This window comes from Pongo abelii, chromosome 13 (genome assembly GCF_028885655.2).
Source record: "Pongo abelii isolate AG06213 chromosome 13, NHGRI_mPonAbe1-v2.0_pri, whole genome shotgun sequence".
NCBI classification, from domain to species: Eukaryota; Metazoa; Chordata; class Mammalia; order Primates; family Hominidae; genus Pongo; species Pongo abelii.
The window spans coordinates 127,459,336-127,485,406 of record NC_071998.2 but is presented as its reverse complement, the minus strand read 5'-3'; the positions used below and the strand labels follow the sequence as shown (position 1 = coordinate 127,485,406).

General features: G+C 61.6%; 1 protein-coding gene across 1 annotated transcript in view; it reads left to right on the top strand.

Annotated features, from left to right (window-relative positions):
• Positions 1–12,015: 12,015 nt before the first annotated feature.
• NACC2 (NACC family member 2) overlaps positions 12,016–26,071 on the top strand; it is a 94,387-nt gene continuing 80,331 nt past the window's right edge. Inside the window, exon 1 of the mRNA XM_054520908.2 lies at positions 12,016–12,170. The gene's annotated coding sequence lies outside the window, so the exon portion shown is untranslated. The remainder of the gene's footprint in view (positions 12,171–26,071) is intronic.

Genomic DNA, 26,071 nt, shown 5'->3' with positions numbered 1-26,071 from the left:
CCGGCTCCACTGCCCTCCACATCCATGGCTCCTTCCCGTGCTCCCTCAGATGTTCCCCCAAAGAACGGAGGGACTCCGGCCCCTTGAGGAACAGGGAAGCCCCTGCCTGGGTAGCCACTGGCAGGTGAGTCCCGTGTTCCTGCCGAGAAAAAGTCTGCTTTCAAACGCGGACGGGCAAGCACTCCCTTTGCGGTCACCGCACTTGGGGTCGCCGGTTGCTGGGCTGATTGGCAGGAAGAGGTGCGGCTCCCCAGCCCCTCGTGGGGCTGTGCAGCCAACTGCCCCTCTCCGGGCCCAGCTCTTCCTGTGAGATAAGGGGGCGGGAATCCAGGGAGGCTGGGCCTACAGCTTGCAGTGGGGTGAGACGCTGGACTAGCTTTTCCCAGGTCACCCCCAGGGAAAGCCCTAGGCCCGCATTCTGTCCCCAGGTGGGAAGTTCAGGGAGAAGGAACCAGGGCTGGGGCTGGACTCAGGGTGGGGGGCCGGGGGGGGGCGGGGCTCACGATGTCACCTGTGGCGTGGCTGCTGCAGTGGGCCAGGAGCTCCAGATTCCCTGGGTCACTGTGTTACCAGGGCCTGGGTTAGCGCCTGGGTCGGGGCCATGGGATCGCAGAAGCAGCACTGGAGGCTGGTGCCCTGTTCCTTCCACCAAGACTGGGCAGACCCTCTCCTCAAGGGAAGGTGCCGGGGGCTGGCTGCAGGCCCTGCCTGAGGCAGATCTGATGACCTTGGGCCAGGAAGGCAAGGCCATCTGTGGCCCAAACCCTTTCCTGGGGCTTATTCTCAAGGATGTATCCTGGTGGGGGGTGTCTCCAGGGGTCGGTCTGTAGAAGGATGCTAGACCCTCTCTGGGAGCTCCGAGCCTAACACGAACAAACTAAAGAACAGGTTGCTGCCCCACGGGTTCCTGGGGCCAGGTGCAGAGCAGGCCTTCACACTCACTTTCTGAATGACTGTGCCAAGGGCCAGCTGAGGCCCCCGCGAGTACGTCTTCCGGGCAGGATGTCCCTCGAGAGCTGTGCTTGCCTCTCACCAACTTACAACTAACCCCGCCCCCAGGCTGGGCACGGTGGCTCACACCTGTAATCCCAGCACTTTGGGAGGCCAAAGCGGGCGGATCACCTGAGGTCAGGAGTTCGAGACCAGCCTGGCCAACATGGTGAAACCCCGAATCTACTAAAAATACAAAAATTAGCTGGGGGTGGTGGCAGGCACCTGTAATCCCAGCTACTCGGGAGGCTGAGGCAGGAGAATCGCTTGAATCTGGGAGGTGGAGGTTGCAATGAGCCGAGATCTCGCCACTGCATTCCAGCCTGGGGGACAGAGCAAGACTCCATCTCAAAAACAAACAAACAAAAAAGCCAACTACCCCCCGGCCCCCCCAACACACCCCGGAGCCCTGCTGTTTGAGATCTGACCCCTTAAAGTCCTTCTGTCTGTCCTACCTGGGAGCCTCTAGCTGCTGCCGAAGGCTTTCCCAAGCCCAGCTCTCACATGTATCCTGCAAAGGACAGTGGCTGTCCCCTGAGCCTGACTTGGCCAAGGGGCTCTGCAGTGCCTCCCGGGAGGAGGTGAGTCACTGCAGCCGCCCGACCCTCAGCCTTCTCTGGAGCAGGAGGCAGCAGCTGCTTTACAGCTGCATAAAACATTAGAGGGAAATTTAGGACAAAAGAGGAAGACGATTAGAGCATCCAATTTAAACCGAGGGAGGGCATATGGAACCCAAAACAGCTCTGCCCTAATTCAGGAGCAGAGGGAGGCACGGGCTCTGCAACCGCTGACAAGAACCAAAATACTCACCCAGTTTTCTTCTGCGAAAGAGACCCAAACTCGCCTGACAAGGCACCCACAGATGTCCCAAACCCTGCGGGAGCCGACCTCCTCCCCGAGGGATGATGCAGCCCGCTCCGTGCCCATGCCAGCTGGCCCAGGGCACAGCAGATGCCCCAGGTCACCATCCTTCCAGGGACCTGGCTCAGAGCCGTGGGATGTTCTGTTCTTTCCGCCAAGACTCTGTGGGCACCGCTGTGGCAGGCCAGAGCAAGGCTGAGAAGTGGCAGGGAAGGAGCCACATCCAACTGTGCAGGCAGCTCCCCCAGCTCCATCCCTGCTCTCTGCTCTCCCTGGACCAACTGGCCCCAGCCTAAGGCTGTGCAGGGCCTGGACAGCAGGGTCTGACCCCAACCTTCCTGGGCCTGGGTCACAACACTCTTGCTTTCGGGTCAGCATCTGCAATGGTACTTCCTCCTGGGGACAGGGGTGCGGCCCCCTTGGCTGGTCAGCTCTGCCGTGCCCCTTGGCTCTTGCTGTCCGCTGGAGAAGATGGTCTCAGGGAAGCAGAGGCTGCCCAGAGACAGGGGCTTTCCGTGTGGGGCTTTCAGTGTGGGGCCAGATGAGCAGGTCTCTATCTCCAGACCAGCCTTCAGCAACTTCCAGCTGCGAGATGAGGGCACCCGGTCCTCACTTTAACCACGGGACCACAGAGACGAGGGGAAAAGCAAAACAAGGGAGGCCAATGGTTTGGGGACCCTGGCTCTGCCCTCAGGAGCACACTGGGCCTGCCTGCCGGGTTGGTAAGCCAGTGAGCACTCCCCACCCACCCCACCATGCACCCAGCATCTGAGCTGCCAGGGTCCCCTTTGACCCCCGCAGTGCAGGTGTGCTGGCACCATCAGCCAGATCCACTGTACTGGGCCCTGGCTTAGCCTCTAGTGAGTGGGGTCTACCAAATGACAATAGGCCAGGGCTGGAGAAACTGAGGAAAACGAGACCCTCTCAGTGGGGCAGAGCTGCAGGCCCACCCAGATGCTGCTTTCTCGGGGGAATTTAGGAATCTCTGAAGCAAATGCATGCTTCAGTTACCAAGTAGTGCTTGAGCAGATTAGCAGGACTTGAAATGGACAGACATTCCTGCCCTAGTCCTGGTAAGGTGAATTAGCATAATAAAAGCAAACGTGCTCTGCCCAGGGTTTTTGGAAGTGAGGTGGTTTATGTGATCTTCAGCTGCCTGTTCCGTCCTTCAGCTTGTATGTAAGAAGCACCAGGAAACACCCTCCCCCATGGACACTAAAGCAGGGGCTGTTCTGTCACGGAGCAGCCACCTCCAGATGGCTGTGCACCTGCACACCTGCTGGCACGCCCTGCCCAGAGCCAGGTGAGCTCCCTGTACCTGAAGAAGCCCTGGGCTTGCATGGGCAGGCTGCAGGGATGGAGGGGGACGAGCTGCAGGGTGCTCACTCTCTCCTGAGATCACATTCCTGGGCACCCAGCACGAAGGTCACAGAAACGGGCCATGTTTGGCTGCACTTGCTGGGGGCTCGGGGGCTGCTCTAGCAGCAGCAGGGCAGTGCCCCGAGCCCAGCGTCCGGGCAGGCGCTCAGCAGGGTGGCTCCCTGGCCCTCTGTTGTTACTAGGGAATTGAAGCCCAAGTCCCTGGCGACGCCCCGCTTCCCCATCCCCCCACTGCACAGAGGCACCATCTCCTTTGCAAGATGCTCTGGATTGCTCTGGGGTGCATTCCTGGGACCTTGGCCTCCCCTCCAGCCCTTCTGAGTTCCCTGAACCCCGGCAGACACACGGCCATGAGGCTGGCTGGCAGGAGGCCAGGGGTGCAGTGTGGACACCTCAGGGCCTCCTCCCTGCCCCGGAGGCCCCTATGCACGGGGTGTGGGGGCGGCATTCATCCCACTGGGGTGCGCCAGGGTGGACAGGCGGAGTGTGGCCTGACTGTGGGCACCTGGAGGAAAGGGTTCTGCTGGCACCTGTGCTGCACCGTCTGCACTCCCGCCCCGGAGGGGCCCCACATGCCACGTCCCTCTTCTCATGGTGGGGACCCTCCCGCCACCTCCGCTGCCCTGGGATGCTCTTCTCCCTCACTCGCCCTCACACCGTGGCACCTTCAGATGACCAAGAGCCTCCCTTTCCTCCCACAGCCAGATCCTGAGCCAGCTCCACGGGCACCAGCAGGTCCCAGGACCTGCAGCTTGGAGCAGAGGATGGGCTGGGCTCAGGGGCTGCCCCCTAGATTCCATCGTGGACTCCAGCGTGCACTCTGGTCGCCTGAGATTCGGATTCAGCAGGTCTGGTCCCGGGACCTTGTGATTCCGACGGCTCCACCTCTCTCAGAGGCAGCTGCTCTGCCCTGGGGGTCTCGACGGATGGAGGGTGGGCAGAGCATCCAGGAGGCACGAAAGCCCAGGAGAGCAGCGAGGCTCCAGAGCCACTAGCAGAAGGTGGAGGAAGGCGAGGCAGCCGTGGCCAGATGCAAGAGATTAAGACAGGACCAGGGCCGGGCGCGGTGGCTCACACCTGTAATCCCAGCACCTTGGGAGGCCGAGGCGGGCGGATCACGATGTCAGGAGATTGAGACCATCCTGGCTAACATGGTGAAACCCCATCTCTACTAAAAATACAAAAAAACGGCCGGGCGCGGTGGCTCAGCCTGTAATCCCAGCACTTTGGGAGGCCGAGGTGGGCGGATCACAGGGTCAAGAGATCGAGACCATCCTGTGAATGGTGAAACCCCGTCTCTACTAAAAATAATAAAAAAAAAATTAGCCGGGCGTGGTGGTGGGCGCCTGTGGTCCCAGCTACTCAGGAGGCTAAGGCAGGAGAATGCCATGAACCCGGGAGGTGGAGCTTGCAGTGAGTCGAGATCGTGTCACTGCACTCCAGCCTGGGTGACAGAGCGAGACTCTGTCTCAAAAAAAAAAGCCTGGACCAGGAACTGGGGGCGGATTTGGAGCAATGGTTACTCAGAGTGACCTCCAGTCCCCGGTGACCTTGTCCAGCCACAGAGACCATCCCTGCATCATTGACCCCAGCCCAGTCTGGCCCTCACTCCCTGGACACTTGAGAATCCAGCAGCAACTGCCTGTCCCTACTTGGGTGGCCACAGTGGCCCATTCGTCCCGATCTTCCCTATCCCATGACACGACGTGGCCTTCACGGGCCCACCTGCCTGGCCTCAGTCTGAACGCTCCCCACCTCCCCTTCCCTCCCAGCCCTCCTCATTCCTCCTGGTTCCACCTTCACAGCCCCTCTACCGCCACCCCCACCTTCATTGGACCCCAGGGAGGGAACCCAGCAGGTCTCATAGAGCCCTCTCCCGGCAGCCAGACCTCAGGAGGCTCCCCTCCAGCCGCTAGCTCCAACGAGGCCGAGTCCTGGCCCAGGCTCTTCCTTCGCCACCTCCCACCTCCTCCATGGCAGACCTGGATTTCTTTTTTAACCAGCCTCCCACCCCTGCTACGAGAACAGGAGCCCCAGATGAGCAGGGGCCAGTGATCTTGTTCTCAAGGGGGCCAAATGCCTTCCTGTCACTCCTGGGAGTCAGGGGTGCCAGCCCGCCCACATAGTCCAGAGGGACGGAGGGCCTCACCTGCGGCCCTGCTGGCTACTTTCCCTCTGGGCCGGCTGGACCCCAAATCTGGCCCTTCAGGGAACCCACAGAGGCCTCTGCTGTGTCTACCGGGTTCCTGGCTCCTCTAGCAAGTGTGGTGCCTCCTCGTCCAGGGTGCGGGTGCGGGGGGATGTAAGTTCAGCCGCGTCAAGGGCCCTGAGGAGGGAGCCTGGTGCTAGGAGAGCTACCGGAGCTCAGAGACAGCGTCCCTGAAGTCCCGAGTTGGGCTCTGGGGATGAGCTGGAGCTCACCTGCCGCTGCAGGGAGACGGGGGTCCTGGCAGAGGAGCTGCGGGTGCAAAGGCCCTGTGTCTGTCAGTGGGTGCAAAGGTCCTGTGTCAGCAGCTCAGGGAGAGCCCAGTGTGCCGCAAGGGACAGCGTGGGTGGGGGGACCAAGGCTGAGGAGTGGGTGAGGTCAGCAGCTCAGGCTGGGAGGGACATCTCTAAGCACAGAGGGACAGTTTCACCACAGGGCAAGCTGGGTCCTTCTGGCCTCCTGGAGCTAGCCCTGTCCACACAGCCCAGTGCCTGGTGTGGACACAGGCCTCAAAGGGTCAGCCCAGCAGGCAGAGGCGGGAGCTGCTGGGATCAGCACGCTGGGCTTCGTGGTGGTCACAGCAGGGACACCCAAAAGAGCCGCCAGGATGGCAAGTGTCCTTGGCATCTGAGGCCCATAGAAGTGCCCTTTGCCCAGCAGAATCGTAGACAGGATGGGGATCCCCCAAGGGGTGGAGGGCCCAGGGCGGTCCGGCCCAGGCTTTGAACCCATTCACTAGAATAACCGTCCTAAAGAAAGAAATGGCAGTGGGGGAGTGACCAGGGGCCCGGGCCAGCTCTGCGGGAGATGCAGGGCCTTGCAGAGTCACAAACACCTGCCTGCATCTCCCATTGTCCTGCAGGTGGGCAGAACCACACCCAGTGCAGCCGGTGGTGGGGGTGGGGCCAGCTGGGCTTGGTCTTGCAAACTGTACATCTTCTAGAAGCTGGCTCCAGAACCAAAGCGGAGGTGGTTTTCCCCGGAGCTGCCTCAGGACCCCAAGGGGGTGGTGTTCAAGGTGGACTCCCTGGGGGCCTGCCAAGGCCTGATGTTCTGAGTGGGGCTTTGGCTGGAGTGTGGCCTCAGTCCCTGGGTGGACAGGTGGGTGAGGCCCTGTCCAGTGTCCTGGGCCATTCTGCTGTGTGTAGCCCTCGTCCCCTGGGCTCTGGGGGCCCCTGGCCCCTCACTCTCCTCCAGGACTCAGCAGGCACCACCCTGGGCTCCTGGGCTGACTTCCACAGCCTTTTTACTAAAAAAAAATGGGCAATGGGCTCAATTTGAACCCCACGCTGGAGGTACCAGCCAAAACCCCAACTGCAGAAACACAGGGCCTGGCTTCTACTCCAAGTATGGGGGCTGCACCCAGGGCCCAGGGTGAGGCTGGTGGGCCCAGCTTAGCCCCCAGTCGCAAGGGCCGGCTCAGCCGCTCCACTCTCGGCCCCCTCAGGCTGGCACAGAGTGGGGCCCTGACAAGGGGGCTGTGGGAGCAGCCAGGGCTTTCCTGGAGCCTCTCTCTAGGGTGGATGGGAGCAAAATCGACACAGTGATATGTAACCATGGATTATGATGGAAGAAAGGAACGAGCACTTAGAAAACAAAAAGGGGGCCTCGTGCAGGGCATGGAGGCGGCGCTGCTGGTAAAATCCTGAGCACTGGGAAGCAGGGGAGACAGTGGCGGGGACGAAGGCTGCTTGGGAGCTGGGTGCGGCGGACGCACAGCCCCAGGAATGTGCTAAATGCCACGGAGTTGTTCAATTGATATTGGTTGCTGTCAGGTGAATCTCACGTCGATTTAGAAAAAAAAGGCAAAAAAAAAAAAAAAAAAAGAAGAAGGAAAGAGCCCACCCCAAGTCAGTCTCTGCCTTTCTGGTCCGGAGTCCATGGCCCTGGGCCGGTCCCCGCCGCCCCGCACCCCCCACCCCACCACCCCGCACCCCACCCCTGCCTCCAACCCGCACCAGCCCCACCGCGGCCGACTCGCACACACGCCCCCGCCGCCCTGCACAAACACCCACCCCGACACCCCACACACGACCCCCCCGCAGACCCGCACACACACCCCGGCCGCCCCGCGCACCCCCCTCCCCCCGCCGCCCCGCACACACACCACCGCTCTTCATCACCTCTGCCACATCTTCCCTGTGCTGCCTGCTGGACCACAAGCCCTCTGAGGCCAGGCGTTGGGGCAGCTTCACAGGACAGGGCCCCCTTGGGTGGAGGTGAGGGTGCAGACCCTGGCAAGCCCGGCTTCCTGTCACCCCCCGACCCATGAGGGTCCCCCACTCCCTCGTTTCCTCCTCAGCCCATCCGTCGAGTAGGAGCAGCCTCCTCCGGCTGTCTCACTGAGCGCACGTGTCTTCATAGGGCCTTTATCATCTGCTGCACATAAGCTACAAGGCCAGGGGCCTGGCCACGTCTTCTCCAACCCCACTGTTGAGACTGGGGTGTCTGTGGGGGACCACAGAAGCTCCCAGTGAACAGGAAAGTCCTCCCCCACCGGCAAGCCCTGCCCCAGGAAGGCAGAGGACCGGACTGAAATCAGATGGTTTCTCTTGCCCCCCCCAGCCCCACCCCGTGAACTGCTCTTCAGACAATGAAAGCGGCTTCCTCCGGAGACAGCGGCACCACTGGCCGTCTCACCAAAGACTGTTCTGCACCTCTCTTCTGTGTTGACAGGCGAGATGCAAGCAAGAGAGTGGGTAGAGAAGCCCTCTGGCTGTGCTCCTGCCGCAAGGGTGCAGGGGCGCACTCTGGCTCTGGGGAGCTGTCCCGGAAGCACAGCCAAGAGAGCCCGTGCTGGGCTGGTGAGAGGCTCCAGGTCCTCCTGGGGTCTTCTCAGCCCAACAGCCCTGGCCAAGGGCTGACCCGAACAGCAGCACCAGGGAGGCACCTGAGGCCCCCCGCCTGCTACTTCCCTTTCTGCTGACCGAGCTCCCGGGACACTCTGAGGACCAGGAAGAGGCGCCGGAACTCAGGCAGGTGTGGGGGAGGGGGCACAGCATCCCCCAGCAGCCCCAGGAAACGGGGTAGAGAGAGATGGAGCCTAGGCTCCAATTCTGAGAGTCCTCAGGGCACCTGCTCTGTGCCAGACACTACACTGAGCCAGTGACGAGACAGCGGACAAAGCAGGAGACTGTGCCGATGGAAGCCAAGGGCGGACCAGTGTCAGGATGGGGTCTGGGTGCCCGTTGCCGACGGCCGTGTGACTCTTTCATAAGGAAGGGTCAGGGAAAGCTTCCTGAGCCAGGGATATTGGGGTGGAGACTCAAAGAAAGTGACAGAACAAGGCTTGGAGACACAGGGGCAGAAGGTTCAGGCAGTGGGAACAGTGGGTACAAGGGCCCTGGGGCAGAAGGTGCAGCAGAAGCCAGCCTGGCTGCAGCTGAGCAGGCACTGGCGTGGGCGAGGGTACCACGGGGGTGGGATGTGGGGTGGGGAAGGATGTGGGGCATGGGTGGGGTGGGGTATGAGGCGGGGGTGGGAAGCTGGGTCCTGGTCACCCAATCACCCGGCCTTGTGCTCTGAGCAAGAAGTACATTGGGGAGCTCTTGGGGGTTCTGAGCGGGTGGGGGTAATCCAACAGGTTTAGAAGCAGCCCTGTGCTGCTGTGTGGTGACAGGCTGGGGCAGGGCTGGAGGGGAGGCTAGAGACCGGGGTGGGGAAGGGGGCTGTGGCAATCACTGGAGAACAGGGCAGTTGTGGACCAGGAGGGTGGCTCCGACATGACTTTAACACAGAGCTGTTAGGATGGCACAGACTGGATCTGGCGTGAGACTGGGGTGGGATGTCACCACCCGCAGCAGCACCTGGAGAGCCGCCGAAGGCTTCTGCCATCCAGGGGAGGACACACAGGTGTCCAGGCCAACAGGTTGGTCCTCTGTGTATGGCTCCTGAGCGCACCCAGGGGCTCTGCAGTGTCTGCAGATGTGGCTTGTGACCTCCCCTTACCCCTGCCCAGTGTTTTCTTGATGGAAGGGGAAAAATCAAGCTACAAGGCTGTAAGAACTCAGGCCTGGATCCCGGATGGGGCCTCCCTGAGCTGGAGACCCATAGCAGCAGTGCTGCTATGCTCAGTTGAGACCGTGGCCACCAGGCCCTCGTACCAGCCAGGAATCAACAAGATCAAATGTAGGGGGGAGATGCAGAGGATGCACCCGGGGTGAGCCCCACTCAGCCCAGGCCCTGCTGGGGACCCCTGAGTGAGGCCCAGGCTAAGCTGTAAAACGGGAATAAGTCCAGGCGCGGTGGCTCACGCCTGTGATCCCAGCACTTTGGGAGGTTGAGGCAGGTGGATCACCTGAGGTCAGGAGTTCAAGACCAGCCTGCCTAACATGGTGAAACCCCGTCTCTACTAAAAATACAAAAATAGCGGTGGCACATGCCTATAATCCCAGCTACTCGGGAGGCTGAGGCAGGAGAATCGTTTGAACCTGGGAGACGGAGGTTGCAGTGAGCTGAGATCGCGCCACTGCACCCCAGCCTGGGCAACAGTGTGAGACTCTGTCTCAAAAAAAAAAAAAAAAAAAAAAAAGGAATAAACTGAGAGCTCACCTCATGGTACTGTTGTGAACGTTAAATGTGGTAAGGCGTACATACTCAGTAGCACGGGCCTGGAATTCAGTAGGGATGCAGGGTTTGCTTTAAAAGGTGCAAATATATGTTGGTGTACATATGTATAGACACACAGAAACTGGGGAATTGATTTCTGGGTATCCGCTATCTTCTAAACACTTTTCAATGCTTTCCAAATATCCTTCGCTAAAGAAGAATGTCTTTAATATTTAGAAAATAAAAGTGATTAAAACAATCAGTCCCATCCCTGGGGTCCTAGTGGGTAGTCCCTTGAGGCCTGCCCCAGGGCTGGAAGCAGCTCCAGGTATCTGTCTCTGGGATTCACGATTCTCAGGGGCTTGGGGTAGCTGTGCTCACTGAGAGATCCTGCAGAGATTGTAAAGTCAGGCTTAGGAACCACCGGAACCCTGAGGCTGCTGAGCTTATGCCCTGGGTGTGGGAGGCACTCGGAACCCTCCTCCCCCCTGGCGCCCAGGGCCTTCTGCCTCCACCTGTGCTGAGCAGGTGACACCACTGCACAGCTGTTGTCTTTCCACCTGTCCCTCTCACTCTGCCCCTCGTGGGCCACGACCACAAGCGCACACACCAAGCCACGTGTGGCCAAGTGTCTCCAGCCTGTAGAGTCATGCCTCCTTCCCACAGTAGACTGCAGGGTGGGTTTGGAAGTGGCAGTGGTGGGGGGAAGGGCATTGGGGTGTGGGACCTGGGACTGCATTTAGGTCTAGATGGGACTGTGGGGAGAGCCCAGAGTCCCTGCGGGGTTCCATACTCACCCCCATAGAAGGCAAGCCAGGGAGTGAGCTGTGTGTGTGTGTGTGTGTGTGTGTGTGTGTGTGTGTGTGTGTGTGTGTTCTGGACGCAGAGCTGAGTAGAACCTAAAGTTGGGGTCAAGGGCCAGTCTGTGGCCAAGATCAAGGGCCTAGCTTGAGGTTGGGGTGACAAGAACCTGGCCAAGCTTCTGATGATTTGTCCAGGGAATGACCTTGGCTGACTGTGCCAGGAGGGCTGTAGCCCCAGGTTTCTGATCCCCAGAGCCCCAAAGGCGTTCTCTGGGATGCTGGTGGCCATCTCCTTCTCAACCCTTCTCCCAGCGCCCTCGCTCGGGACCACTGAGGTGGTATCACTCCATTCTCCGGCAAGGACCCTTGAGCGTGCTGTGGGAGTGAGGCTGGCTTAGCCTCTGAGGACCACTGCAGCCTGTCCTGACCTCAGGCCCCAGGTTAGAGGGCAGCTGAGGAGGGGTCTCTGGGTCCTTGCGGGTGTGTGGCCGGTTTTATTTCCGTGCCCTTGTTTTAAAACTGCACCTCTGTCCTCAGGAGCGTGGCCTTGGGCAGATGGAGAGCTGCGTGGCCGGTGCCGGAATGACTGTCAACGCGCCAGTGCGCCCGGATCACACCAGGCCTGAAGGCAGCACCAGGCCCAGTCCAGGCAGCTTGCAGTTCCCGGGCCGCAGGGACGGGCGCCGGAGCCCCGCATTTGTTCGCCCAAGGGCGCTCCCGCACCCGCGTCTTCCACGGCCCGCCTGAGCGTCCAGGGCGGCTGCGGATGCACGCACTTCCCCGCCCGGATCCCGGAGGCTGCACCGTGCGGACGCGGCCGCCGCGGGCAGGGCGCGCGCCGGGGGCGGGGTAGGGGGGCCCGGGGGCTCTCCCGGGCTTAGCGAGTCCGGCCTCGGCCGGGGCCTGGGGAGGGCGGAGGGCGGCGCTCCAGGTCCTTTCCCGGCCCGGCCGCCGAGCCCCGTCCTCTGCGCCGCGGCGTCCGGCTCCCGCCGGGTGTCCCGCGCAGGGTCGACCGCCGGCAGCTCCGGAAGGAGGACGCGCGAGGGGCGAGGAGCTGCCGCCTCCCCTCCCCCGCGCTCGGGGTTCCCCACGCCCCGCCGGCCCCCACTGGGGACCCTCCCGGCCCCCGGCCCCCGGCCCCCAGCCCCGACCCCAGGCGCCCACCTGGCTGCCAGTGCGCGCGCGCGCGGCCGGCGCGCTGTCCCTTTAACGGCCCGCGGGCGCCTCCCCCGCCGCCGCCCCGCCCCCGCCGCGGTGCGGCCGCCGGTGCTGGGCGAGGTCGGAGAAAGTCCATGGGAGCCGGAGCGCCGGGACGCCAAGCACTTCCTGCCGCGGGCGGCGCGCCGCAGCTGCCCAGGCCGGACCGGGCCGGGCGCCCGCAGGTACCGCCAACTTGGCGCGCGCGGCCGCCGCCGGGTTACGCCGCCGGGCGGGGTCGTCCCGCGGGCCGGGCCCGTACTTCCCGCAAACTCCGCGGCCGCCCAACTTGGCGCGGGCCCCCTGCCGCAGTGCCGGCCGCGCGGGGCGGGTGCGGTCGAGTTCCGCGCCGGCCCGGGCGTGCGCGCGGGAACCGGCCGCGGGAGCCCGCGGAGGGGGGCCGGGCGGGGCCGGGGGGTCCCGGCGGAGGCGCCCGCGACCCCGGGCCGGGACGCCGAGCCGCGCGTTCGGGGAGACCCCGGCTCTGGGCGTCCCGGGGCGCTCCCCGCCGCCTGCTGGGTTTCCCTGGATTTCTGGGGACCCGCGCGGCCTCCCCAGGGACCCGACTGGCCGATCCAGCTCTCCGGGTGGGGAAGCCCGGGCAGGACTGGCCCGGGGCCAGGGCGGAGGGACCCACCCCTCCCGGCGCATCTGCGCAGCTGCCTGGCCCAGCCGGGCCCGCGCCTCGCCCTCCCGGTCCAGGTGGGCCCGTTCGTGGGTCGTCACCGCCTCCCGCTCCTCCCCCACGCGCGCCCCAGCCTGGGGAGAAACTGGGGTCCGGCCGCAGAGGGAGGGGGCTCCGCCTCTTGCCAGCTTCTGTGCCTCAGCGGAGCTGAGGTCGGGGGGCCCCAGCCCCTTCTCTAAGAAACTCAGCGGAGCCCGGGGCCCGCCGCGCACCCCGCACGGCCAGGGCGGACCGAGGCCTTCCGACGGAGTTTCCTGCTTCTCTTGCTGGGATTGTGTGGGGTCGGAGGTCAGAGGTCACCTCCCAGCCCCTTTGCCAGGCTCTGGGGGAAGTTTGGTCTTGGACTCTTGTCGTGGGGCCGCTTAAACCTGTGGGTCTGAAGGCCGCGAGGCCCGGTCCCTGGAGTTGGCCTCCCAGGCCGTTCCACTCCCTCCCCCAACCCCCGCGCGGGGCCTCCGGATTGGAGGTGTTTCACCCACGTGCTGGTGGGCCCGTCTCGGTGGGCCGTTGGGTGCCCTGAGCTGCGTTCTCTGCTGCGCGTTCCTTCCTGTGTGTCGCGGGGGTGCTGACCCGGGGGTGTCCAAGGCAGCCCGGACTCCCATCCCGTGGAGCTGCCTCCCGGAGCGCGTGCACCTTGGTGTTCCCGCCCGCCAGCGCGGCCGCCCTCTCCTGCCAGAGTCCGTGTCCCTCCAGGTCGCCCCTTCTTCTCACTCACCTCTCTTTTCGTCTGGCAGGCTGCTGACCTCCTTCCCTTCTGTTCTCCAGTGGGACACTCAGCTCAGCGTTCTGCAGGGTGTTTTAGCCTGTAGCACCCCCAGCAGGGGCGCCTAGAGTTAGGTCAAGGTTCAGGCAGCCCCCGCCCCACCCGCCACCTCTCAGCCACCCACCCCTTCGTCTCCCGGCCACCGTTGGAGCACCCGTGTGGTCCTCTGTGGGGCTTTGCCCAGCCCCTCCCTCCAAGAGGCCTCTTGGCATTTTCCCCTGGGGTCACTGTTGGGTGGCAGCTGGGCCAGAGTCCAAGGGGAGGAAATACAAGGAGCTGCCACCCAAGGTGGTGGCCCCCTGTCCTTTCAGCAAAGCCACTTGGAACGGGCACAGAGAGTGGAACAAGGTATCGCTTGTCACGTTTTAGTGGCCAGGGATCCTTTCGCAGTGGTCACACCCAGGGCTCGATGGTGCTGGCCCCGGCCTGGCGGGAAGGCGGCCACTGCGGCGGAGGAGCCGCCCAGGAGATCTCGTGCTGGGAGCAGTGGGAGCTGGGCTGCTACAGGCTGCGAGAACAGGCTCTGTTCTTTACCACCGGCTGCTAGAAGGGTGCGCAGGGCCGCTCTGCCCTGGGCGGGGGGCTAGTGGTGACTTTAAAAAAATTCTTCAATCCTCCCTGTGTTTTCCAATTAAAGCATGAGGCTGCATTATTCATGAAACAACAGTGACGATGTTGGTGCTGAGCGGTTCTTCCAGGCCTGCGCTCCTCTTGGCCTCTGCCTCCGGAGTCCTGCTTTCCTGGTTTGTGGGCAGTGTGGTCTCCCAGGCCCGAGGGATGGAACGGGAACCAAGGTGTCCTTTCCGGGATGTTGAGTTCCCAGGGTTCCCCCCGTGCCCCTTCCTCTGAGGTCTGTGCCTCTGACCTGTGTCCCTGGAACGCACAGGGCACCAAGTGCCCAGTGGCCCCGGCCACCGTCAGTGGGGCAGAGCCCATGTTCCTTCCTCAGCCAGCCCTGTCCTGGCCACCTCCACACACTGTCCCCAGGCTGCCTCTCTGCATCTCACAGCCCCTTGGGGTCACTCCATCCCCTTTGCAGGGTCATGCAGTGGGTTCAGAGATCCAGTTGGACTGTGGCCGGTGGGATGAGGGTCCGAGTCCACGGGGGGGCAGCAGGTAGCACCCCTTACCCCAGGATACACCAGCATGTTTCTCTGGAGAACCAAGGCCTTCTACAGACCCCAGTGTAACGAACACATTTGGGAACTTGACTATGGGGCCCCCTGACTCTGCTGCTCCTCCGGCCCAGTCCACCTTCACCTTGGTAGCACATGTCCCTGCCTCAGTGGCCCAGGCTGACCAGCCTCCCATTGTGGTTCTAAGGACAAGGTAGGCCACCTTACACTTCAGGGTGACATTTCTGGCCTGGCCTGAGGAAACCTGGGGCTGGACTTCCAGGCCTGGCTCGAAGGAGAAGCAAAGCCCCGTGGTGTGAGGCTGTGGAGCGTCCTCCAAGGCAGGGGAGAAGTAGTGCTAGCCCGTCTGGACGCTGGACCTGAGCCGCCGTCTGATGTGTGTGGGCAGGTGCGGGAGTTTGTGAGGTCTGATTGGGTCTGGTCTGACTGGGGGCTGATGAGGGGGCTTGGGAACCTGTGTAGAGCTGGCTCACTGGGGCCTCTCACCCCATCTCTGGTCAGGCTCCCCGGCGGTGAGTGTCTGCAGACCCAGCTCCCTGGGTCCTGGGCCTTCCCCGAAGTGCCCTCTCCCCAGCGTTTCGTTCCTTTCCTGGCATCCTCTCTGGGCACGCCCTTGGTCCTCCCAGAGGTGGGTAGTCAGGCCTTGGGTGGGGGAGCTTGGCCAGCTTTTCTCTACTCTTGTCTCTCCACTGGGCCCCAGTTCAGAGCTGTGTGTGGCCCCCATGCCGGCCTCCCTGAGGCACCCCCTAACCCCCAGGTGGATCTCATTTCCCTTTCAGCCTGTCCAGAGTCACCAAGGAGATCTGACTGGAAGGCTGTTTGGGCCTTGGCTGTGGGGGCCGGGGAGTGGGGTTACCCAGGCCAGGGGCTGCTGCTCCACGCCTGCCCCTGCCTCTCTCGCAGGGCAGGGATCCTGGCGACCTCTGTTTTTTTGTTTTTTTGTTTTTTAGCAAATCCTTGCTCTCACCAGCCCTGGCTCTTGGTGAGATGAGATCATTTGTAAAATATGCTTCCTGGCTGGCTGGGGCTCCTTACTGTGTCACCTGCAGCTGCCCATTTGCTGGGAGCCCCAGCTCCCTCAGCTGTGGCCTTCCTGCGTTTGCTGTTTACAGTTTGGGTTTTGGAAGCACCCACCCTTGTATAGGGCCTCAGCAGGGCGCAGTGGGCTGGCGTGAAGGCATCTGTCTGGAAGGATTGGATGCTTGTCATTTGGGGACATGAACTCCGGGACCGGCACTCACCCCTGTCCACACAGGGGATCAGCCTGGGAGCTAGTCTGAGTAGGGGAGGGCATTTGGGACCCTGACCTAGGGCTCCTGGGGCCCCACCACATCCCCAGTGTTTGCTTGCTGGGCCTGGGTCCTCATTGGAGCACTTGGCAGCCAGAACCCTGGGCTCAGGTCTCCTGGGAGAACGCCCAGCCCAGGCTGTGTGACCTTGAGTGAGGAACCCGTCCTCCCTGAGGCCATCCTGCTACAGAGTAGCATCATCTGCCTCCTCCGAGGAGCTGGAGGCTGAATGTGGGCAGCCCGGCCTTTCCGCCTTCATGCCGGCTGGGGCTGGCCTGGGGGCTGTTGGGCCAGTGAAGCTGCTGAATCCCATGTGAGGCTCATTACCCTTTAAGAGGAGGACGCCATGGAGTCTCCCGGGAGAACGAGAGGCAGGCTTTTCTCCAGACGTTGTTTGCAGGGACCCACGGGGAGGAGAGGCTGGCTCCGGGTCTCTCTGAAGGAATCTCCCCTCCCCCAGTGCGGGGCCCTGGCATCCAGGAAGGCACAGCGCCATGGACGGCCACGAGCTCCTGGGCCCGCCCAGCTCCTGCCCCTGTGCCTGGGAAGCAGGCAGGGCTGGGGGCGGGGAACAAAGGGGCCTGAAAGTGCCCATATATAGTCACTGGGGTGAACAGCAAGCCACGCTGCAGGGATGTCTCCCAAGCCCAGGGCTGGCCGGCCCCAGCCCAGCCACCGGGGCCCCGAGGGCAGCCTGGCCCTGGGCTGGGGGTGGCCTCCCTGGTGTGGTCTGTGAAGGGGTAGAGCATCAGCCTCAGCATAGTCATGCCTCAAGAAATGTTTGTTGATTGAAAATAAAAATCCCCCCAGCTCTCCATAGTCAGGCTTGAGTACATTTCAGGAGCTGATGTTGGAAGCTGGAGGCTGGAATCCGGGCTGTGCTGTTGGCCAGAGCTGCCTGGGGTCCCTCACGGAGGGCGTTGGGAGCTGGGTGCCTGCTGAGAGGAGACTTGCGCAACCCAGCCCCCACCCCACAAAATGCTAGTGCCCCCCTCGTTACAGTGATACTTTAGATGCTCCCTCCCCACCCCTACTGTCCTGGGGCCTCCTCCCAGTGGGCTGGTGTTTTCTGGAGGAGTTACCTCCTCACTCCTGGGCACTGCCTGGAGTCAGGGGACAGCTGTGGGCCTTCCTTGGTTCTTCTGGGGCAGTCTTGGAGGGAGTCAGCGTTGGCCCTGCCTTTGGATCGGATCAGAAGGAAGTTGTCCCACATCTTCCTCCTCCCAGGGACCCCTGAGGCATCCCCTCTGGCAGGGCCCCCACCCAGGCCCTGGGCACCTGCCCCGGGGGCTGTGCCTGTCTCCCTTCTACCACCTGGTTGGTGTCTGTACCAAGAAAGGGGAATTACCATCTTTGCTGAATTCTTGACTTTTGTGCTGTTAAAAAAATCAGCTTTAACAGAGTTTTGCTCATTTAATTTCATTTCCATTGCACAGCTAAGCGCCTTTGTTAAATTTTGTATATTGATACTTTTTGTTGTTGTCAGCAGTTTCTTCGTGGTTTTTTTTTTTTTTTTTTTTTTTTGGATATAAAGCCATTAGGGTGAGAGAAGATTAAAAAGATACATTACAATTAAAATGTTAATGAAATCCGCATCACACAACTTTTGAAACCCTTTAGGCATTAATCTTGCCTGTGTCATGTCCATTAACTTTGGCTATTCTTATTCCACACTGACCCCTGCTGAGAGATTTGTGCTATAATTGGATTTTTTTTTTTAATAAAAAAGGAAAAAAAAAGCTTTTAAGAAAATAGAGGTTGAGTGGTCGGCCGTGGCTCCTAAATGAAGAGGGAAAGTAGAAGAACATGACTCACTCTGTTGGGGCTGGGGTCCCCCGTTCTGAATGGGGACAAGGGTCGCCCAGGGCCTCCCCCAACTGTGGATGTGCCAAGTGGTGTAGAGGTACATGAGTTGGGGGAGCCTCAGAGGAGGGAGGGCACCCCGAGGCTGGGTTCACCTTCCTGAGGAGAGGCCCCCAGCGCTGGGGGAGGGGCTAACAGGAGCCCCCCACCAGGCAGGGTTTGGGGGGGTGACATGGAGGCTCAGGCAGAGCAGAACCTGAAGGGCCTTGAGTTCTCTGAAATCTGTACCCACTACCCTTCGCCTGGAAGTCAGGCCTTTGTGGGTGCTAGGTTTCCATCAAGGGGGGTGGCTATGGGGAGGGGGAGCCCCCTTGTCTCTCTCCTAGGGCCATGGGGACCTCAGGAAGATGTGGGCTGTGGGTCCTCCTTTGAGGCCGTGGGCCCTGGCCAGAGCCTGGCTCAGATCTGGGTGGGGTCCCCAGCTGGGAGGGTCCCCTGGCAGGGGGAGGCTCTGGGTGGGGGCCCGGGGGTAGCCTGTGGCTGCCGCCCCTCTGTTTCTCCCGGGCTGCAGTGCTGCAAACGTAACCGCGTAACCGAAAGCTGGTCAGGTGGTTGGCAGCGGGGCTGCAACAGACAGATTTCGTGTCTGTGTGTTTTTGCAACACCTTTCTATAAAGGGAAACATAATTTAAAATATGATTACTTAGTGTTGTAACAGCCGCCTCAGCCGCTCCACGCGATGCCGAGATCATTATCAGAGGCTGATATTAACTTGCAAAGAATATTATGCAAATTGCCTGCTGTCTCCTCCGGGAAACCTTCTCCCAGGATGCCGGGGGCTGGGCTGGCTCCCCTCCGGGCTTGGGGTAGGTCCCGTTGTGGGACAGCCCAGCCCTTGTCCTTTCTGCCCATCCCACCCTCCACGCCCAGGCCTGAGCCCTCATCTGTGGTGAGGGGACCCTAGGAGGCATGAAGCAGTGGGTTAGGAAAGACCAAGTCCTTTGCCTCCCTGTGTCTCAGTGACCCCAGACCAGGATGCCTCCTGGCTGGCTGGGTGGGGGCCTCAACAAGGCCATTGTGGTTGGGATGGCAGTGAGGCCCCTGCTGATGGTTAACCATGGCTGACTGTGGTGGTTACCGGACCTGGGTCCTCACGAGCCCCAAGTGCCCCCGAGAAAGAGTCCCTGGCCACAGACTGGGCCATGTCCACGTGCAGTGGCTCGTCCTGCTGACTGACCACTATGGCTTTGCAGCTTCCAGGGACTCAGGGGCAGCTACCGGGAAAGATGTGGTCGGTGGCTTGGATCCAGCATTGTTGTGTGGACTCAAATTTGTGCCCTAGGGGAGAGAGGCAGGGAGGGGGGTCTGAGGGTCCCTCCCACCCTGCTGAGTACAGTGTGTCCCCTGCCCCTGTCATCCCTTCCAACTGGGCCTGATGTGGGCAGTGGTACAGTTCCCAGCTTCAAGATTCTCCCCAGAGGCTCCGTCCCACTGTAAGGGAGCTGGACAGAGCATGTTTAGAGCAAAATTCCCCTGACCCCACACAGCCAAGGGGCTGCTGATGCTCTCTGAACCAGTGTCCACCTGGAGACCGTACAAGCCCGACAGTCCCCGAATACCACTCACCTCCGTGCATGAGATGACGGTCACTGGGGGTGCCCATCTTCCAGGTCACCTCTGGAACTTCTCAGCAGAGTCCCCAGGTCACCTCCCGGAACTTCCCAGCAGAGTCCCCAGGGCAGGAAACTGGGCCTGCCTGGGCCATGGCCGGCCTTGGGCAGCAGACGAGGGATGGGGAGGGCTTGCCCTCCCTCGAGCAGCTCAGACCGGGGAGGACAGGGCGCTTGGGGCCTCGTCGGGGATCTTGCCGGTGCCGTCCTGGGCTGTCCTCAGCTGAGCAGCCACTTCCAGGGTTGGAGAGCAAGTGTTCTCTTGGGATTCGAGCCTCATTTCCCCCGTGCTGCGGTGGGAGCTGGGCAAACACCATGGCCACCCTGGGTCTCAGTTTTCCCACTGTGAGCTCCGAATGGGGTACAGTACCCTGCTTTCTGGTCACCAGGAAGGTCTTGGACCAGCCCAAGGCAGACCCAGAGAGGGCTCCCAGGCGGCCCCAGAAGCTGCAGGGCCCTTCCCCAGCCGGGCCCTGTGAGGGCTGGCTCTGTCGCCTTCCCTTCCTGTGGGTCTGGCCTGACCTCTGCGAATGCCACTCTGGGGGTCCCCGTGGGGATCTGCCAGCTCCAGGAGGGCAGGGTGTCTATTTGCAGCTGTGCAGGTGACAGGCCAGGAGGAGGGAAGGGGCTTTTCCAGCACCCTGGGGTGTGTTGGAGGGGGACAGGGTATCCATCTCCGGGGACCACCAGGACAGAGGCCACAGGTTTGGTGGCAGGAAGCCTCAGAGAGTGCTCCTGTCCCAGTTCTGCAGGCCCGGAGTTGACACTGTGCATCTTCAGGGCTGGTTCCTCCAGAGGCTTTGAGGGAGACTCCGTCCCACGCCGCCCTCCAGCTCCCGAGGCTGCCGCTGTCCTGGGCCTTTCTTGGCATGTGGAAGCATCGGCCCAGTCTCTGCCTCCGTCCTCACACGGCCACCTTCCTTCTCTGCATCTGTGTCCAAACCTCTCCCTCCTATAAGGATGTGTGTTAGGGTCCACCCTAAATCCGGGATATCTCATCTTCCCTCCTTTCACTAATGATATCTGTAAAGACCCTGTTTCCAAATAAGGCCACATTCAAAGGGTCAGGTAGATGCGAACCCCCGGTGTGGCGTGGGAGGGGCAGAAAGCCTTTAGTGCGTAGAGGGCACTGGGGGGCTGGCTCTGCACTTGCCCAGGACAGTGGGAGGAGCCAGGCACAGACAGCAGCCGCTGCTGGGACGGCACCTGGACGGGCGTGAAACCAGTGCAACTGGCCGGCTCCAGGCCCAAGCTGAGCGGGGGTGGTGGGAGGGAAACGGGGCCGCTGGTGGGGGAGGGTTTTCCTAGGAGTCGGCGTTGTCGTCTGCGGTTATGTAAGTTTGGGAACAGGATTCGTGTTAATTATCGTAACCCAGTTTAGGTGGTGAGTCCATGTCATAGGAAGTGGCCTGGAAATGACAGCGTGTGGGTCACAGTGGAGCCCAGAGTGGGGCCGTGGCCGGGTGCTGGCAGGCAGACGGCTGTCGGGAAGCTGGGGGCATGCGACGTCCCTGGGGCCCACACCAAGCCAGACCTCAGGGAAGCCCAGCCGTTCCCAGACCTGGGACCTCAGGAGCCAGGCCCGGTGCCATCCAGACCAGCAGCTGCCCCAGGGCTCAGCCCTAGGCCTCACCAGGCTCCTGATGATGCAGGAAAACAGAGGCACCCCCACCCCCAAACCCCTCCTAGCTCTGAGTGGGAGGCCTCGGGGGCGTGTGCCCTTTGTCCTGTCCCCAGCTGCACGGCGTGGGGGTTCTGTCATGGGAAGGCAAGCACTGCGCTTTGCTGCTCTGAAGGCCCATGGAGGGTCCTGGCCACATTCAGGGAGTGGCTTCTGAAGGTTTTAGAATGTCCAACGAGGGTCCCCAGGGGTGACTTGGTTTTCTCCAGCCCGAGGTGAGGGGCCTGGAGGCGGCTCCTGCCTGTCGGAGCTGCCCTGCATGACGCCCGGGCTCCGGGCTCTGCCAGCCCCTCCCATCGGAACTGCCCTGCGCGGTGCCCAGTCTCTGGGCTCTGCCAGCCCCTCCCATCGGAGCCGTTCAGCGCGGCGCCCAGCCTCCGGGCTCTGCCAGCCCCTCCCATTGGAGCTGCCCTGCACGGAGCCTGGCCTCTGGGCTCTGCCAACCCCTTGTTTCCACAGCGAGTCCAGGATTGTGGAGGGACCTACCCCACCTGGCTACCCAGCACTGGCAGGGTGGGGACTTTGCTTCAGATGTTTAAGGAAAAAGGTAAAAGATAAAGTAATTAAACTTACAGAAAAACAGCACGTATTGTACAAAGATTTTCCCGAACGATTTGAGAGTAAACCTCCCCTGCACACCTGTGTGTCTTGTTCCAGTGCGGGTTGAGGGCTGCCCGCCACCTGCCCGCCACCTGCCTGTACCCACCCCCTGGCAGCCGTCCCCCAGGCCCCTCCTGGCCTTACACCAGCAGATCCAGTGCAGACCCCTCAGTACAGTTACTTGTTGAGTCTCTTTAAATTTAATTAAAAACTTTTTTTTTTTTTTGAGAGTCTTGTTCTGTTGCCCAGGCTGGAGTGCAGTGGTGCAATCGCAGCCTCAAACTCTTGGGCTCAGGTGATCTCCCCATCTCAGCCTCTGGAGTAGCTGGGACAATAGGTGTGCATCCCCACACATGGTTGATTTAAAAAAAATTTTGTGCATCACCACATCTGGCTAATTAAAAAAAAATTTTTTGGGCCGGGCACAGTGGTTCACACCTGTAATCCCAGCTACACAGGAGGCTGAGGCACAAGAATCACTTGAACCCTGGAGGCAGAGGTTGCAGTGAGCTGAGATGGCGCCACTGCACTCCAGCCTGGGCGACAAGAGGGAAACTCAGTCTTGCAAAAAAAAATGTAGAAATGGAGTCTTCCTATGTTGCCCAGGCTATAAATTCAAATTTTAAAAAACTTTCTAATTAATTATACATAAAATTTACCGTTTTAGCTTTTTCAGTGGAATGAAGCATGCACATTTTTGCACTGCCCTCAGCACCATCTCTAGAACTGTTTCATCTTCCCAAACTGAACCTCTTTCCCCATTAGACACAAACTCCCCATCCTGGCCCCAGTTCCTGGCAGGCACCTTTCTACTTCCTGTCTCTGTGGGCCTGCTTCCGGGACTGCTTGTGAGTGGAGTCCCACGGGGGGTGTCCTTGTGTAACTGGCTCATTTACTCTGCACCCTGTCCCCACGGCTCCTCTGGGTTGGAGGGAGTGGCGGAGCCCGTCCCTTCTCCAGGCTGCGTGATGTATATGTGTGGGTATGCGCCTGCTGCCATTTCCTTTGACTGTCACCCATTGGCGGACCCTGGGGCCACTTGCCTCTTGGCTGTTGGGTGCTGCTGCTGTGGACGTGGCGTGCGCGTCTGAGTCTTGCTGTGTCTCTGGGCTCTTCCAGCCTGGTGTATTCTGTAGCCTTTCCGTGGCCTTCGTGACCCTGACTCTGAGGTCTGGGCCACTTTGACAGATTTGATAGATGGACCCTCGAGGTGGGTTTGCCTGTGGCCTCCTGGTGATTCGCGTCTTGGGCGGGGACGTCAGAGGTACCGCCTCCTTGGACGTTGCCCCACCAGCTGGAGACCGGGCATTGCATAGGAAGTGTCTGTGTGATGGATGAGTCTCGGAAGCAACCCTCCAGCAACCCACCTTTGGTGAAGGCCCCAGGTGTGCATGGGGGCGGGGCTGGACACAGGAGGGCTGGGGCGTGCAGCAGGGGAGGGGTTGGCTACCCAGGACCAGGTCTGGGTGTGGAGGTCTTTGGCCTGGGAGCGGGGAGGCTGCAGGTTGGTGAGTGGGTGTTGAGGGTCTCATCGGAACCCACTGCTCCCGGAAAGACGGGTCCCCTCCTGGCTGGATCCTCGTCCCTCAGTTGTCCCTGGAGCCGCTGTGAGTGAGGGACACCCCCGGCGGGCACCGCCTTCCGCACGTTCCCGCTCTTCCTCGGGCTGTGGGGCTGTAGAGGAACTGGGAGATGGGGTTGTGGCCAGGTCTTGGGTCTCCCTGCCCAGTGATGAGGGAGAAGTTGGGGTGAGGCGAAGAGGCTTTTTCAGCTTTGACTGCATCTGTCTCTGGGCCCCCGAGCTGCCTGGGCCAGCCAGGTTCTTGGTGGACGTTGTCTGTCTGAGAAGATCTGCCCTCAACCCAGCCGGGCCCAGGGTCCCCTCAGCAGCGGTCGAGGTGAATGTCGTGGGCGGCCAGAACATGGCGCCACTAACAGGTGGAGGGGCGGGGTGGGGGGTTGAAACAGCAGGAGTTTCTTCTTGCGCAGCGGTGGGGGCCACAGTGTCTCGGGGCCCCCGCCTGCCTCCGCAGCGTGGTGCCGGCCGCCCGTGGTGCTCTGGGCTCATGCCCGTCTCATGCCAGTTTCGGCCTGGTCTCTGCGCGGCGGTCTTCACAGGTGTCCGCGTTTTCCCTTCTCAGAAGGGCCCTAAATCTGGGAAGCTCTCATGTGAACTTGATCTTACATCTGCAAAGACCCTGGTTCCAAATACAGTCACATTCCAGTTTGGGGTGCATGTGGATTTTGGGGAGATGCTATTCCCAGTACAGGGGTGAAGGCCAAAGTGCTCACCTGTCTCACTCCCTCTTCTCTATAGCTGCCTCCTCCCCAACCCAGCCTGGGAAGGAAGGGAGGGCGGTGCTGCCTCCCCGAGCAAGGAGATGACCTCCGCGTGCCCAGGCTCGGGTTGGGGTGAAGCGCTGACCGTGCCTGGACTCAGGAGAGCGGCACCCCGGGGGCTCTGACCCCCACCAGCTCCCCTGAGCCCTGTGGCCACTGGCTCTTCTGTTGGGAGCATATGATGCCACAGCCTCTGCTCCAGCAGGGTGGCCCTGTTTCTGGCATCGAGGAAGAGGGCCCTCAGGTTTCTGTTGCGGTGCCAGAAAGCTTCTGCCGTGTGAAGTGCTCGGTCGTCGGATCAATCTGGTCGCTTTCATGTGAGTGTAGATGTCTAATGGGGCAGAAGTTATGGCAGCCGTAAAACACGGCGTCTTCCCCCTCACCCTGAAATCTGGCAGGAGTGAGGCAGGCAGCACAAAATCCTAGGCATAGAGAGGGCCATGCACGGTGGGAAATGAGCAGAAATACACTCAGCTGCTTATGGAAGATGGCGTCTGTCTTTTCTTCTAGGGAGAGGGAAGGCAGTCAACACCCAGAGAACGGGACGTCCGTGGGATCTGCTGGCCAAGAGCCAGCCCCACCCGCCGGTGAGAGGGGGCCGTGATCTGATGGTGCACATGCTGGACTGAGGGCTGCGCCCCTGTTGGGGTTGGGTGCTGGCAGGAGGGGTGCTTCATGGGAGGCAGGTCAGTGGAGGCAGCGCCGGCCTGGCAGGTGGAGGGTCTCCATCAGCTCAGCAGCACCTGCTAAGACGCCTCGGCTCTACCTGGTTTTGTTTGTCGGGCTCCGCGGGCTAGACCCAGTGCTTCATGGATGGTGACCCTGTTGAGATGAGGGCCACCATCAGCTCGGCCCTGTGCACACCTGCCCAGACCTCTCACAGGCATGGTGGGGAGGCAGGTGAATCTGAGCATCCCGGAGACCCAGCCCCCGGCTCAGCACGTGGCATAGGCGGGGCAGAGCCCGGACTTGGCCTTGGGGTGGCCTCTGCTTCCCAAGCCTGTGTGGGACCTGAGGCTCCCCGCGCACTCCCGTCAGGCCGTGGCGTGGCCACACCGATGGTCCTGAGGGTGAAGACCCTGGGGAGACGGACAGAGGGGGCATCCCTCAGCCCCCCCTCTCCCTTCTGCTGGGGAGTCCTGGGCGGTCACCTGCTTTAGTGATGAGCTGACCCAGGGCCCCAGCAGGTCGTGTTCGGGTGGAGAGTCTTTGGAGAATGGCTGGTGCCCCCATTTTGTAAAAGGAGAAATGGGCCCAGGGAGGTTGGGAGGCCCTGGCCAGGGCAGATCGGCCTTTGCTGCAGCCTGGATCTCACGTCAGCTCCAACCTGATCTCCGAGTTCTGCAGGGGCCCTGGGGTTTCGGGGTGCTGCTGCAGGTGGGCTGGACTGCGAGAAGCGATGCAAAGACAGCAGGGGTCCGGTGGGCGGGGGTGGGGGCTGGCTGTCCTCCCCGCCTTGCCCTCGGCCTGGTGTTGTCTGGTTACCTGGGCCAGGTGCCATCCAGGTAGAGGGAGCTTGGTCAGGGGCCAGCTGCTGCCGCCACTTGGTGGGGATGGTGCCCTGGGGCCCGAGCCAGGAGGGGCTGTGTTGTGTTCCTGGTCTGGGGGCCGCAGCTGCCCTCCCTGGGCCCTTGGGTTTTCCCAGAGACTTCGGCTCATCCTCACTTTCAGTGCGCTTTCGTAATAATTACACCAAAACCCAGCAGCTGAGAGGCCTTTGCAGAGATTCGGCAGCTGTGATTACAGCCACTGATTTCCAAGAAACGTCACGAGGGAATTCTGTTACAGCCCGAGGTGGAAGCGGACACCCGGCACCGCCTTCCTGGGCACCCTGCGCTCAGAGAGCAGGTCCGAGTGCCGAGTTCCCAGCTGGGAGGACGCGCACGGACGATGGGAACCATGGCTGTGAGCGGGCGGGGCCGGGCCATGGGGAGCCCAGCGGGTGGCTGGCTTCACCTTGGTTTGGGGAGTGTGGTGTGCAGGTCGTTCCGGTCACTGCAGGCCGAGCCCAGGCATGCTGACCCCTGCCCTGTCCTGCAGAGCCCCCAGCGCCCATCGGGCCTGAGTCCACCTGGCTCACTGCCCTGGGTTTCCAGCGGCCTGGGCGGCTGGAGAGTCC